The sequence below is a fragment of the Branchiostoma belcheri genome, unplaced genomic scaffold (assembly GCF_001625305.1).
Source record: "Branchiostoma belcheri isolate BF01 breed outbred unplaced genomic scaffold, Haploidv18h27 scaffold62, whole genome shotgun sequence".
Taxonomy (NCBI): Eukaryota; Metazoa; Chordata; class Leptocardii; order Amphioxiformes; family Branchiostomatidae; genus Branchiostoma; species Branchiostoma belcheri.
In genome coordinates this window covers 1,611,950-1,625,802 of record NW_017804265.1, presented here as the reverse complement: position 1 = coordinate 1,625,802, position 13,853 = coordinate 1,611,950, and the positions used below count along the sequence as shown (strand labels likewise).

The window sequence follows — 13,853 nt, the reverse complement described above, 5'->3', positions numbered from 1 at the left end:
TAAATCCCCTTCTGCTATAAAATTGCAACATGATGTAACCCAACACTAGTTACCATGGTAACAGACAGTCTGGTTCAGGCCGTTGACCTTTTTGGTTTGGAGAAGAAGAGGAAAGAAAGCAAAAACAATATGTTTACCTTCAGTCAACGTCATGAAGCGAATGACCCTAGCCTTTTTTTGATAAACCACTGGTAATTGGCTATAAAATTTTGATCTGAATTTCATACCCTATGAGTCTGAAATGTCATTTACCGGTAACACATTTTCAAAAGCAATTTTTCTTAAATTGGGTGAAATATTTGTCCACAAGCAAACGGGTGGAAGGGTCTTTTAGAGTGTTAATCAATGCATTCTTAAACTCTATTTCAGATAAAATAAACCACAAACTACACATTGAAACCAAAAGGCATAACCACACTCTCCTGGAAAAAACTGATTTGTTGACACTGTTATTTACAACCGAATTATACACACATATACATGTATTATTCACAGTGAAAGAATAAAATAAAGGCTGAAGATAGGCCTCAAAAGTAGCCTGGAAGTCAGCTTTTTTAGTAGGACAGTGACCGAAAGAGCAAGCTAAAGTATCCGGGTTACCCCAAAACCTGACCACACAAAATGACATAATTAGAAATCCTTAGACTGATCTGACAAGAATACAAGAAAGCGTTCTCTCAAGCAGAAAAAGAAAAAAAACTCTTTTCAGAAAGAAACAATGAGCGGCACTTTTAAAGTAACTTCTTATCACCTTGTGATACAAACTTTTTGTTCTATAATAAGTATAATATACCACAGATATAAGAAGGGTTTTCATACACAATGCTTGGTTTCCACAATTTCCTATCGTGCAAAACTGTTTCCACGATTTGCTACGATCAAATGTCCGCAACAAGGACACAATTCAAACACATGCTCTACGTAATAAAGACATTACAGGAAAAGCATGGAACCTGATACCCCCATAGGGGCACTGACAATGGTTTCACCCAACAATGATTAGAAAATTGAGGTTTAGCATAGCATTTAGCAGGCTTTAGGGCATTACTGTCAGACGTTTGTGTTTTGAATGGATGGATCTTAACCTATATATCAACTGGGTCAGAAGCAATCTATCTGTTTTCTGATTGTGTATGTTATGTATCATTTGTATGTCATTGAAATTTGTGGCCACCCTGTCTCTTATGAAGTTATGTGATCTTGAGAGTACATTTGTATAGCACTGAGATCACTGTCCATGCATTTGACTATTTTTTTTTCTTCAGCAATTTTAGAATGAAGCTGTTTCAAGTATCACTTTGTAACTGTATGACATCCAGTCAAAACATGATTTTTAGTACGTGTACATATAATTTCAAACTTGAGAGTATAACATAGGCCATTGGGTTGACTATTATTTTCCACTGTCCATGCATTTGACTACTTTTTCTTTAGAAATTCTAGAATAAAGTTGTTTCAACTATTACTTTCAAATTGTAACTGTTGAAATCCAGTCAAAACATGATTTTTAGTACATGTACATATAATTTCAAACTTGAGAGTATAACATAGGCCATTGGGTTGACTATTATTTTCCGTAGAACACTTAAAATGACGCAATTCTAACTCTCAGAGTAATATAAACACTTAGTACATGTGCATGACTACATGTAAGTTACAGTTACAATTTCAAACTTGATTGGTCACTGTCCAAAGGTTTGACTACCGAATTACACGTACAAATGTGTCTTCCGTAGAACACTAAGTTTTAGAATGACACAGTTTTAACTCTCAGAGTCTTACAAACACTTACGTGACAGTGTAACATCCAATTAACATGACTTTCAGTACATGTAATTCTAAACTTGAGCATATAACACAATGTTCACTGTCCATGCATTTCACGTTTATTTTTGGTAGCAAAGTTACATGTAGAATGACACAGTTTTAACTCTCAGAGTCTTACAAACACTTACGTGGCTGTGTGACATCCAATTAACATGATTTTCAGTACATGTAATTTTAAACTTGAGCGTATAACACGATGTTCACTGTCCATGCATTTGACGTTTATTTTTGGTAGCAAACTTACATGTAGAATGACACAGTTTTAACTCTCAGAGTCTAACAAACACTTATGTTACTGTGTGACATCCAATTAACATGTTAACCAGTTTGCAGTAGACTTACTGTAACAGCTATAGCTGTCACGCAACAATTTGTCCTCCCCCCTCTAACACAACAAGCTCCCTGTGTAAGAAAACTGCACCACGCCTTAGCCGAACACACAACGTCTTTAAGACCTTTGCCTTCCTGTCTTGAGAACTAAAATTGATGCACGGCAAGTGACAGTAAGAAAACGCAGTGGCTCGCTAATTTGTCATGCGCCCATTTTTAAGCCAGCTCTTTAGGTGTCAAGAGTGAAAGCAAGGCGGGGAAATCGCCCGTGAAAAACCAACATCTACTGTTACAAATATTTTCTTTTTCTTAATGTAGCATGGCCGTTATTTGTCAAAAACCAATTACCTGGGCACTTGGACAGAGATCAAACATACATTCTTTCTTTTGGAGCCGAGCCAGCAATCACTCACGTAACAAAAAACGATGACAAACAGAAACTTACAAAAATATCTACAGTCTAGTAAAAATACAATATCGATGGACAAATCATACAAAGATTATCATCAAAACATGTACATATAAGTTTATACAAATTGTTCTGAGATAAAAGTTTGCTACCCTGCTATGGATGTGTATCGATAATGGACAGTCCCTAACATCTCTGACATCACAGGGAGGGACTGTTCCCTAACGACGGTGAGGGGGGGTACTGTGGGTCATGGCCATGCAGTCAAGCATGTCGGTGCATGTCCCCACATTGTGTGTTGTAAGAGGAGGGGCGCTTTTGCCTTGCAACTTTGAACCATTCTTTATTCATTGAGAATCTAAAATTGGCCTGCAGGCCACTTTTCATTGAGGTCATAAGGGAAGAGGTAAGGGTCAGACAAAATATATCAAAACAATAAAAGTACTGATAAATCTAAATACACATGTTTACACAATCATGCATGTACAGTGATAACGATGTTTACCACCATTTCTTAGCACATTTTTGTCATTGTTTTATAGGTGAAGTGTTTGAAATTGACCAACATGTACATGTACATAATGTATATGAGTAATCCCTTTTCTTGTACCACCAATACGTGTAAATACCTAGAACTATGATCCCACTGAAATAATGGCCGTTTTCTGTCAGCGACATCATATTTTTGAATGTGGCTCACAGATATCAGTAATATTATAGGATACATAAAAAAGTGACCAAAAAATTGACTTTAAAAATCCAGTTTCACTGCCTTTGGGTGCCATTAAAAGACTGTGTTTTCTAACCTTTTTCGATATGATTGTAGCTAAGGCCAAAGAATCAGTAGGCCAAAGGTTAGATTCAGAACCATTCAACAACCTACTTCCATGTCCTGCTTTCAACTCAAACCAATTAAAAGCCACTATATATTGAGTACAGGAACACGTATGGGCTTGTAATGTGACAGTTCAAATAGACTGAAGCAGTCAACGGAAGGGTAAGAGGATTTGGTGATCAACATTTGTTCAGTTGAAGACTTGTCCTTAACCTCAATATGTCTGAGAAAGGATACAGTCTGTCACTTAGCTTTTTTTTTCAAACTTCTGAACCTGTTTAAGGCAACAGGAATTCAATTTGCTGGTTGTCAAATTTTTTTAGAAAAAAATTTGAAGCAACAGGGAAAAAAAATGGCCTAGCTCCAATGCTATTATAGGAACCATGAGGTCAATATACCAGGCTGGTTTGTACTTCAAACAATAAATCTTAGAGTTTTTGATCATTTTTGACTTTTTAACCTGTTTAAGGCAACAGGAATTTTATTTGCTGGTTTGTGAATTTTTTTAGAACAAATATGAAGCGACAGGGCGAAAAAAACAAGCCTAGGCATCCTGTGATAGCTCCAAAACTACGTAATGTACATAGGAGCTATGAAGTCAACATACATTGTACCTGGCTGGTTCGTAATTCAAACAATGGATTTGAAAACTTTTTAATCAAATCTTTGCATTGATAGATGGAAAAACTGCAATATATAACTAGAAAGACAAGGACTTTCTTGCACTGTTGCAGCCAAAATATGCGCATCTAGGAGTTGATTTAGAACAAGAATATATTTTTTTCAAATTGGTAAAAAAAGTGGGCGAATCCAAAAACCAATAACTGCCTTAATTGAATTTGTGTCAGTCCATACATTAAAAGGGAGCATCCATGTGTGACAGGCTGAATAAAAGTTCTTAACAGGAACTATGCGGCTCCAGATGTCTTACTGAGGGACTATGTGTGCGAGATGTCGGTTAGCTTGAGGAATGAATCCACTTTACTATATATTCAGTGTTAGGGGAATAAACTCTAAGGCAGATACAGTTTTGACTGAAAAAGTATGTCAGAAAAATTAATTGACTGGCGCAATGCTTAAGCCTATGATCAACAGACCCACGTGAGTACTTATTAAATGGATCATTGGTATTAGCGACAAAAGGCGGGGATTAACTCTCACTCCACATGCAGTGACACTCGTGACGTTTTTAAACAGTACCGCAGTCTACCATCACAAAAGGAAGACCAATTAAAGCTATTAGTACACACCTTTAATCATCCCTTTCCATCTATAGTGTCTGTCTGGGTCTCGAAGTGATGCAACGTACCCTTTTATTATATTTAGTACAATGTCCACCGGGCTTAAATATCATTAAGTCAAATTATTCTATTTCAGTGGACAGTCGAGCTAAGTAAGAAGTAATTGTTCTTAATCGTAGACAGTGACTTAAGAAAGAGAGAAAAGGGCTTAGGAAGACATTAAGGGACAGTTTGAGTGACAAGATTGCTAATTGTAGCGACAAGATAGTTTGATAACATTACTGGAAAAACACTAAAATGGAAAAAAAACCACTAAAACCTGACATCTGTATGTTCAATATCTCTCAACTTTCAAGTAATCACAGAAATTATAATTTCGTCGCTTTATTTGAGTTTACAGTTAGATCCAGATAAAGGTTGATATCGGAATTAAGAGAAAAAAAATTCCAGAGTTGCTAATTTCATATGAGTAAAACAATTTGGACCAGTTTGTTTGCCATGTTGACTAGATCTATGAAAATAGAATGTATGACATCTGTATATTCAATATCTCTAACTTTCAAGTGATCATAGACATAATATCTTTGCCTTCTTTGCATTTACGATTAGATTATCTAAAGGTTGATATCGTAATTGAGGAAAACAAAATTCCAGAGTTGCTAATTTCATAAGACCAAACCAATTTGTATCAGTTTGTCTGCCATGTTGACTATGAAAATAGAACGTTGATTGATAGAATTCATACAGTATAATCATATAGGATCAGGTCACACGGCAGGGGTCAGACTATATAGGTCACACCTGTGTCTGTCTTGTCTGTCCTAAATCCCAAGGTCACACGTCTCAAGGTCATAGAAATATGACACCAACAACATTCAACGTAAAGCAGTGTCATTTGACGGAATTTTGCCACTCATGACAGACAAAAATCTGTCATCTTTGATGGACAGAAATTGGTGTGTAAAGATGTGGAAAGAGATGCCGTTCAATGAAGCAAAGTCTACTGGCAAAATTTGACACTCAAAATGCAGTAAATAGTGTTTCAGAGGGTTTTGAAATTCTGGGGAGCATGCCCTTAGCTTGGACCCCCTATAGGATTGTCACATACCCCTTCTTTCCAAACCACCTAAAACCTTACAGTGATTGCAAAATCTGCGCTGCAAAATGAAGAAAACATTGCCATCGGGCATCGTCAAGTATCGGCCTACATGTTATGTGGCCACAGTTTTGCCCAAACAACATTGCAATGTTGCCAACATGCAATTTTGTATATGCCATGGGTTTAGGTCTAGACGAACCTAAACCTCTGGACTTGAATCCGGACCTGAACCTTAAATGTGGGTTTAGGTACACAGCACTATGCACGACTGCACTTGGCGCCCACCCAAAGACAGCTGCAAAGTGCCCAGAAGGAGCGCAAGGTTTCCCAAACAAAGCGCGGAGCTACCTGCTACGAGTATCCGCAGGCCAAATTTGCTCTGTGGTCGCTGAATGGAACTGTTTACCGTGAGGTGTGGGGACAACATTCCAGGGTTTTGAGAAAACCGAGGGCAGACTTTCTCCTGTGAGAGTACAGAGCGGGTCTGTCTCACACGCAGTGTGTGCATTCTTGTGGTTCTTCAACTGGAAAGGCAGGGCCAATACACTGTACCTTACCCTTTTGGTGTAGGAGAGACTCCTAGTGGCTGTCACCATATTGCAGATAAAATATATATATCATGTTTATACACTGTACATGTCATCTTTTCTATTACATGATTTCTCTCAGTGGATTCCAATAGCAAATTCAAGTACATACATGTATATCACAATGTCTAAAGAAATGCCTAGTAGCTAAAACTTCCAACAATGATGTTCATTCTCACTCTTTTGTAAGGTTGGTAAGTCTCATATACTAGTAATTCTTGGTTACCGTACAAATGTATATAGCAGTACATGATATAACCTGTACCTTGTGCAATTGTTGCCCAGTAAGTTAATATGACTGTAATATGGCTTACAATGTATAGAGGTGGTCACTTAAGCAAGTTTGACTGTATATTATGTACTTTATATATACAAGACAGTTACAAATTTTAAACCAGTGTTACATGAACTTTTTCAAAGGCGTGTCTGTATCTAAATTCTACAGCTATAAATTTTCAAGTGCACTTTGATACTATTTCCTGCATACTTGCACACACCCTGTGACAGACTGACTAAATAATGACGTATTGTGAGTTGGACAGTTTTATTATTGGTATAATAATTGCAGGGAATATAGTCTGTGGTAATTGTAATTAGGTAGCTGCACCTGGGCATTTATTTCAGCAATTAAAGTACATGGCTGACAGATGTAGACATAAATTGTGACAGTATACTGTAAAATTTGCAGTACTTTTATATGCGCGGTTTCATGGTCACTTCTGTGTTGCAAATTTATCATTATCGCAAACAAATAATTCGTCGACTTTCTTTTTGCTGCACTTACTGCCACCGTGAACATAAAGTTCTGCGAACATGTCCATTTTTCTAAGACCACCAAATTTTGCTACTGCAAGTATCAAGTGATTTACAGTATTTGAATTATGGTGGTTACAATGTACATTTCACTGTCAAGGTCATTTCAAAGTCATTACACTGTATCACTATTGTATCAGTTCAAAAACGTCACAGTTACTCAATGAGAAAGGCAATGTACAACTTTTCACTACCAAAACAGTGCTGGAAGTGTGATGTAGTCAGACAGACTAGGGGTCTGACCATTGCAGGCCATCGCAAGCAAAAGCAACTTCTACAGGCTCTCGTTCTTCCCCCGTGCGATCGGAGAATGGAATGAACTTGAGCCTGGTGCGGCGGAGGCGGGGTCTCTCGCCCAGTTCAAATCTGAACTGGCGAGGACCCTGCTGCATTGAGCCACCCCATCATGTCTTGTACATATGTAATTATTACTTACGCATTAATTCACTTTTCTCGTCCTTTGCACACACAAAATCAGTTATTTACATTACCTTCTTGATTATCCTTTTTTCTTTCCCGTTAAATTTGTTCATATGTTACTAACACATGATTGTGCAACATGCCGATAATCCCACATTGTGGGGCTTGGCAATAGAGGCCAGTGGAAGGGCTGCTAAAAGTGTGATGTACATGTAGCAAGGACGTTTTACGTCCTTGGATGCAGGCAGCCTATCTTTACACAAGTCCAGACATGTATGTCAGCGTACGTACGACCAAAGGTCACCACCTCTTCATCCTGATATCACACATCTCCTGCACGTACCCTATACATCACCACCTCCCCCACAATCACACAGCACACACCCAGTAATTCCTCCTCATACACAAAATTGCCCGATAAGCTCACATCTAACAAACTGCGCGGACGGCAAATTTGAACAGCGCGAAATGACCGCCACGCTAAATATGAACAAGCCTAGATGCCGGTGAAAGATCTGGGTAAAAAACACTCCTTAGTCACTTTTTAGCCGAGAGGTGGTCCAAATGATTTATACCTGCAATAATCCCTTCAGTTGAAGCGATTCTGACAACGCTAGAAAGAAAGATCCCGAAAACAACACATTACGGTGAATTAGGATTGACATATCAAATGTTGAGGGATTATTTGATGGTGTGTCAGAGCTATTTAAAGACGCAGGGTTTGTTTTATAACAGGGAGGAAACAAACATGTGGTAATAAGTCTATGTAATGAACGTTTCACAATGAACGTTTAGGGTGGAAAGGTGGTCTTGTGGTTAGGGTTGTTGACTCAGAATCTAAAGGTTCTGGGTTCGAATCCCTAAACAGGCCCTAATGTTGTGTCCTTTGGAAAGACACTTTTCAGCTATTTCCTCACTTGACTCAGGTGAAAATGAGTACCTAGCTTTGGTTAGGGACATTCTCTAAGATAGGATGTAAAGCTGGAGGTCCCATGTTTGAGGAGAGCCACACCTTGAGCATGTTAAAGATCCCACCACACTTATCAAAAAGAGTTACATATAGGGGACCTTCCTGAGTGAGTGGTTCAAACCTTACAGTCTGGTCTCGGGTTTGACATCTTGAAGAGGTGATAGTCACCTGTTACAACATGTATGTCAATTCCTTCCTCAAATGTGGTAAATCTTCTTAAGTAAATAAACAGCTCAGAAGAATGGCTACTTGAACGGTGAAAGACAGACAAGGAAGTAAGATGTTCTAAAATAGAACAAAAGACAGAAGGAAATAAAACACGAGAGGAAAGGAAAATTGAAGTTCCCAAGTTAAAGAATACTAGAAAGCTTTAAACAACTCCTGAAATTTAATGTGCAAAGATAGGGTGTAACACTGGTTGCTAGCTGTTGCCGCGCCACATGCCTGCGAAGCTGGTGTACTAAATACGGTAACTGCAAGTAGTACATGTATGTTCTTTTCTTACAAATTTTGGTTTAAAAGGTAAAGGTCTCCATATTCTGGGGCAGTGAGTTGTGTCTAGGGCACAGTATTGGAAGGCAGAGCCCATCCCTCTCCTTCCACTGTCTTTTACCTCCCCAACCAAAGTTAGGTGCCTATTTTACACCTGAGACGTCAATGAGGAAAGCTGTGTAAAGTACCTTTCCAAAGGACACAACATCTAGTCAGGTATGCTAGGAATCAAACCCATGACCTATCGATCCCATGTCTACCTGTCTAGCCACTCAGACATCAAGAATTTGGTAGCAACTCCAAAACCAGTTTCCTAGGACTCCGGAACCCAGGATCTCTACACAGCGACAATTTATTTTATGTGGAAGTGACGACAGCTAATTTTAATGTTTGGCCAGGTGCAAATTCAGTGATAACCTATAACCTTAGATCGATGCATGTTACACTTACTTGTATGCTGATTATAGGTATTACAGTAACGAGCGTTGTAATTATCACAATTAAGAAGCATTACAACTCGTGAAGTTGACTTCCAAGATTGATATGATGCCAGTTCCGAGGCAAATTGAGAGAAATCGCTTTTCTTAAACGGTCGTTAACGTAAAAAATGCAACATATTGCAAAGCTGATTTAGATTAAGGCAAGGCAAATTTCGCTTGATTAGTTCAAGAAATTAGCTGTTCCAGATTTTCAAGCATAGAATGTTCAATGACGTGATTATATTGCTCATCACTCATTCATTCACTCACTCATTCACTCACTGTGTAAGCAAGTCTACCCTTTCTAGGGGCAAAAATTTTAAAAACAAAATGTACAGTTTAATTTCTGGCTAAAATTCAAGCTAAACTGCAAGGTACACACAACACAATTTCAGTGTGGTAAAACTGAATTTTTCAATTATGGAGCAAATAAATACATACCACACATAGCTCGTTTCTTTAAAACGCTTCAAGTATGAAATGATGACAAAAATGTGCTGAGAAATGGCAGTAAATGTCAATATCAGACAGATTTCTTCATCCAGAATATTTTTTGTTTTTCTGCCCTGAACTTGCAATAGATGTCTTTAACACAAATGTATCTTTCTGAAGTGCTTTGACCTGTGGCCTTCCTGAACAACATACACTAAGTCCCTACACACACAACACTGCCCTGAGTTCACGTAGACAGAATCCCAGCAAATCCTCGCGACCGATAACGCACGTGCTATCTCGAGCAAAGTTTGGCCGTAAATCGCGCAGAAATTCCGCCGTAGCCGCGCTATACCGGTATGAACCGCCTCGAGTGGCACTTACATTGTTGCCGGTGTTTAGAAAAGATCTACCTTATGAAGCTGCGAGCTGAAAAGTTAATTTGATCGGGTAATTCCACAGTCTTTGATACTAATTTGTCTCCATCTGTCCCAGTTGTAAACATAGAGCAAATATCTTTATCATGCAGTGTATGTTGTGCTAGTGTCTCATGACTGGGAACACAGACAACAGACTACTAAAGTGCTCCGCGGTGGCAGTCTATAAAGGACAATAAAACAATTACTTATCATCTTGTTCGCCGCTCGTAATCAATAGATACACACGGTTTGACATACCACCATATGTCTTTGCATACCATAGTGTTATACAACTGTCTGTGGTAGCCAAAAGTATTTTTGCTCAGTATAAATCTGTAACAAAAATAGAGGTCAAAGCAATTCAGAAAGATACATTTGCGTTAAAGACATCCAATGAAATTTCAGGGCAGCAAAATGAAAAATACTCTGGATAAGGAAATCTGTCTGATATTGATATTTACTGCCATTTCTTAGCATATTTTTGTCATCATTTTAGCATTACTTAAAGCGTTTGAAAAAGCTAAAAAATAAGCTATGTGACGAGTATTTTTGGGTACCACCAATAAATAGCTAGCACAAGCCTACTATACAAAACATCATATTTTGCCTCACAAATATCAGTATGCTATGGGGTAGGGTTGATTCAACTTACTACATTAAAAAATGACTCAGTAATAAAACTACTAGGACAAACATTTCAATTTTTACAGTGACAAGAATCAATCCATTGACCTAAATTTAGCTCAGACAGCCCTTCTGCCCCCCCCCCCCCGATGCTCAGCTTGAGAGTGAAGGAATTTTTATAACCGGAAAATCATTTAAATAAAACATCTGGAAGGCCCTCTAAAAATACCTCTGTCAAATAGGTGACAAACGACTGTTAGATTTGGGAGGGGGCACATGTCCACATGTTGTGTACTAAGAATAGTAACTAAAGCTTGAAGTTTAGACCCAATTTATACATGTACATGGGGAAAAACATGACAGTATGAAAACTGCATACACACGCGAGCGTACGAAAGTTGCTTACGCCAAATTTTTCCTGCATGCAAATTGGCACGCTTTGACTCAAGTCAAGAACGAACATTTACGTAGATTGTATGCCAGACCTAATTCATTCATAGTAGGTTCATTTACATTTTTGTACCAGCAGTAAAAATTCAATGTTCGCAATTTTCGTACACTTATTTAGTTCCGTATCATCAGATTTTTGTCCTCGTGTACATCAGTAATCTAATTTGAACAGCTAGAAAAGATTGATTGATAACAAAAGTTTTCTAAAAATAGTTATGTCAAACAAGTGTGACGATGACAAATTACAACAGACTGTTCACGTTTATGGTACTTTACATACTGAAAATAGCAGCAAGAATTGAACAATTGGTCCTTACCTTACATGTAGGCCCTTCTATAACTCTTGGGGTTGTCTTACTTGACTTTCTTGGGTAATTCAAGCAATTGACCAATTGATATCAATGTTTATTCAAACTGTATGGCCTATAGTAAAATCATTTGAAGTAAATTGCAAGTTTCTGCTCGAAGGCAATTGCAAATAACATTGGACAAAAGAACAGCACAATAGGGTACAAAATAACTACAAAAGCTGCAAATCTACTATCTAAATTAGTATATAATATAATATTATGTATGAAGATGACAGTTAGACATCCAGGTCAAGGAAATTGCTACTCAAACAACTGGATAGAGTTTGAAAACTGTCAGACATTTCAGGTACATGACATTGTGGCATCCACTGACTTTTGTCAGTGACAGTATTGGTATGTCATACAAAAATGATATGGACATACATACATGTACATAACAGGATACCAGTCCAAACCTGCCACACTCCCTCAAACTGATATCAAATTCTCTCTCCTACACTTCAATTTCACAAAAACATGTCCAAACCCTGCCAAAACAAGTGCACTTGACACATACACAGACCACCCTTCTTCCCTAAATGTCTTTTCTACAAAAATAGCGCCACATAATATCACTCTTCTAACCCATATGTCGCCTACTTAGCCATCCGTTGAAAACTCGTGCGAACGTTTTGTACTAGGCACGTTCTTCTGAAGCCAAAACCTCGCATATCTTATGGCTTAACGGGATCCTTGCATCTTTGAAATGTTAAAACTGCCGGCTTGTAACATGGAGGTGTTTATGTATACACTACCGGTTGTCTTGGTCTAAACACTTAAATCCTGTTGATCCAAAAGTTTCAGTTGCCAAAAAACAGAAGCGGGAAGAATTCCATTGGTCAGGGGTATCAGAATTAAACGAACACTTCAAGGGCATAATTGAACTAAAACGACCTTCACATATTGTAGCGCAGGTAACGAAATACATTTTTTCCGGCTACAACTGAAATTGTGAGTAATAAAATTTCATAAACTTGCACTAATGTTCTATAAGCTATTAATAAACATGGCAGAATGTTGTGTTATGAACATATATAATTCAAACATGATATTGATGTATAAATATGTGAACAAAGTGGCTCTTTTGGTTAGGGTAGTTAACATGGAATCTAGAGGTTCTGGGTTCGAATCCCTACCAAACCCTAGTGTTATGCCCTTGGGAAAGGAACTTTTCACCTATTTCCTCCCTCAACTAGGGTGAAAGTGGCGTCGGGTGGTGTAGTGGTTAGAGCAATCGACTGTGAACCGGGAGACCCGGGTTCGATTCTGGGTCGTACCCGGGACATGTCTGAACATGCATCCCGACGTTGTGCCCTTGGGAAAGGCACTTTACACGACTTTCCTCACTCCACCCAGGTGTGAATGGGTACCTAACTTCGGTTGGGGAAAGTCGTATTGAGGTCACCTTGTGGCGCCGAATGCCAGCCGCACAGACCCTTGTGACAGTTCCACAAAAATGATTGTGGAACAAATATGTGTATCATTTGTATTATTTGATTGTTGTAATTGTTGTGATTTGTATTGATTATAATGTGATACCCTGTATCAATTCAGCCCTATAAAGGCTGTGACTGCACGGGTACTGTTTGGACAATAAAAACCATTTATTAATGTGTACCTAACTTTGGTTAGGGACATCCTCTTGGATGGGACATCTTCAACCCTTCCACAGAGGTGGCAAGTCTCAATAAATAAAATAAATATATTTCTGGCAAAAGATTGTTGTCAATACTGGTAACTCCATTTCTGCAACTCTTGGCTGTATCATTATCTAATGTTCATATCTTTAATAATCCATGATAGTGTATCTGTTATTTTCCACTTCCTTGTTGGTGAAACAACAACAACTACATGTATCTTCTTTAAAAACAAGTCATACATGTTGCCAAAACAGCAAAACAAATGGTCGCCAAAATCGCTTGTGTGCTAGGAGAAAGAGTGTGTGAGTTAAACACACACCACTACCAGTGGACTAGCCCCCTGCTGTAGTGGCCTGTGTGTATGGGAGTTGGGAGTTAAACACACACCACTACCAGTGGACTAGCTTCTTGCTGTAGTGCTTCTGCAACTGTGTGG

The 13,853-nt window shown here is 38.4% G+C and overlaps 1 protein-coding gene across 1 annotated transcript in view; it reads right to left on the bottom strand.

The window, feature by feature from the left end:
• LOC109483072 (transmembrane 9 superfamily member 1-like) overlaps positions 1-13,853 on the bottom strand; it is a 34,172-nt gene that overhangs the window by 10,456 nt on the left and 9,863 nt on the right. The gene's annotated exons all lie outside the window — the stretch shown is intronic.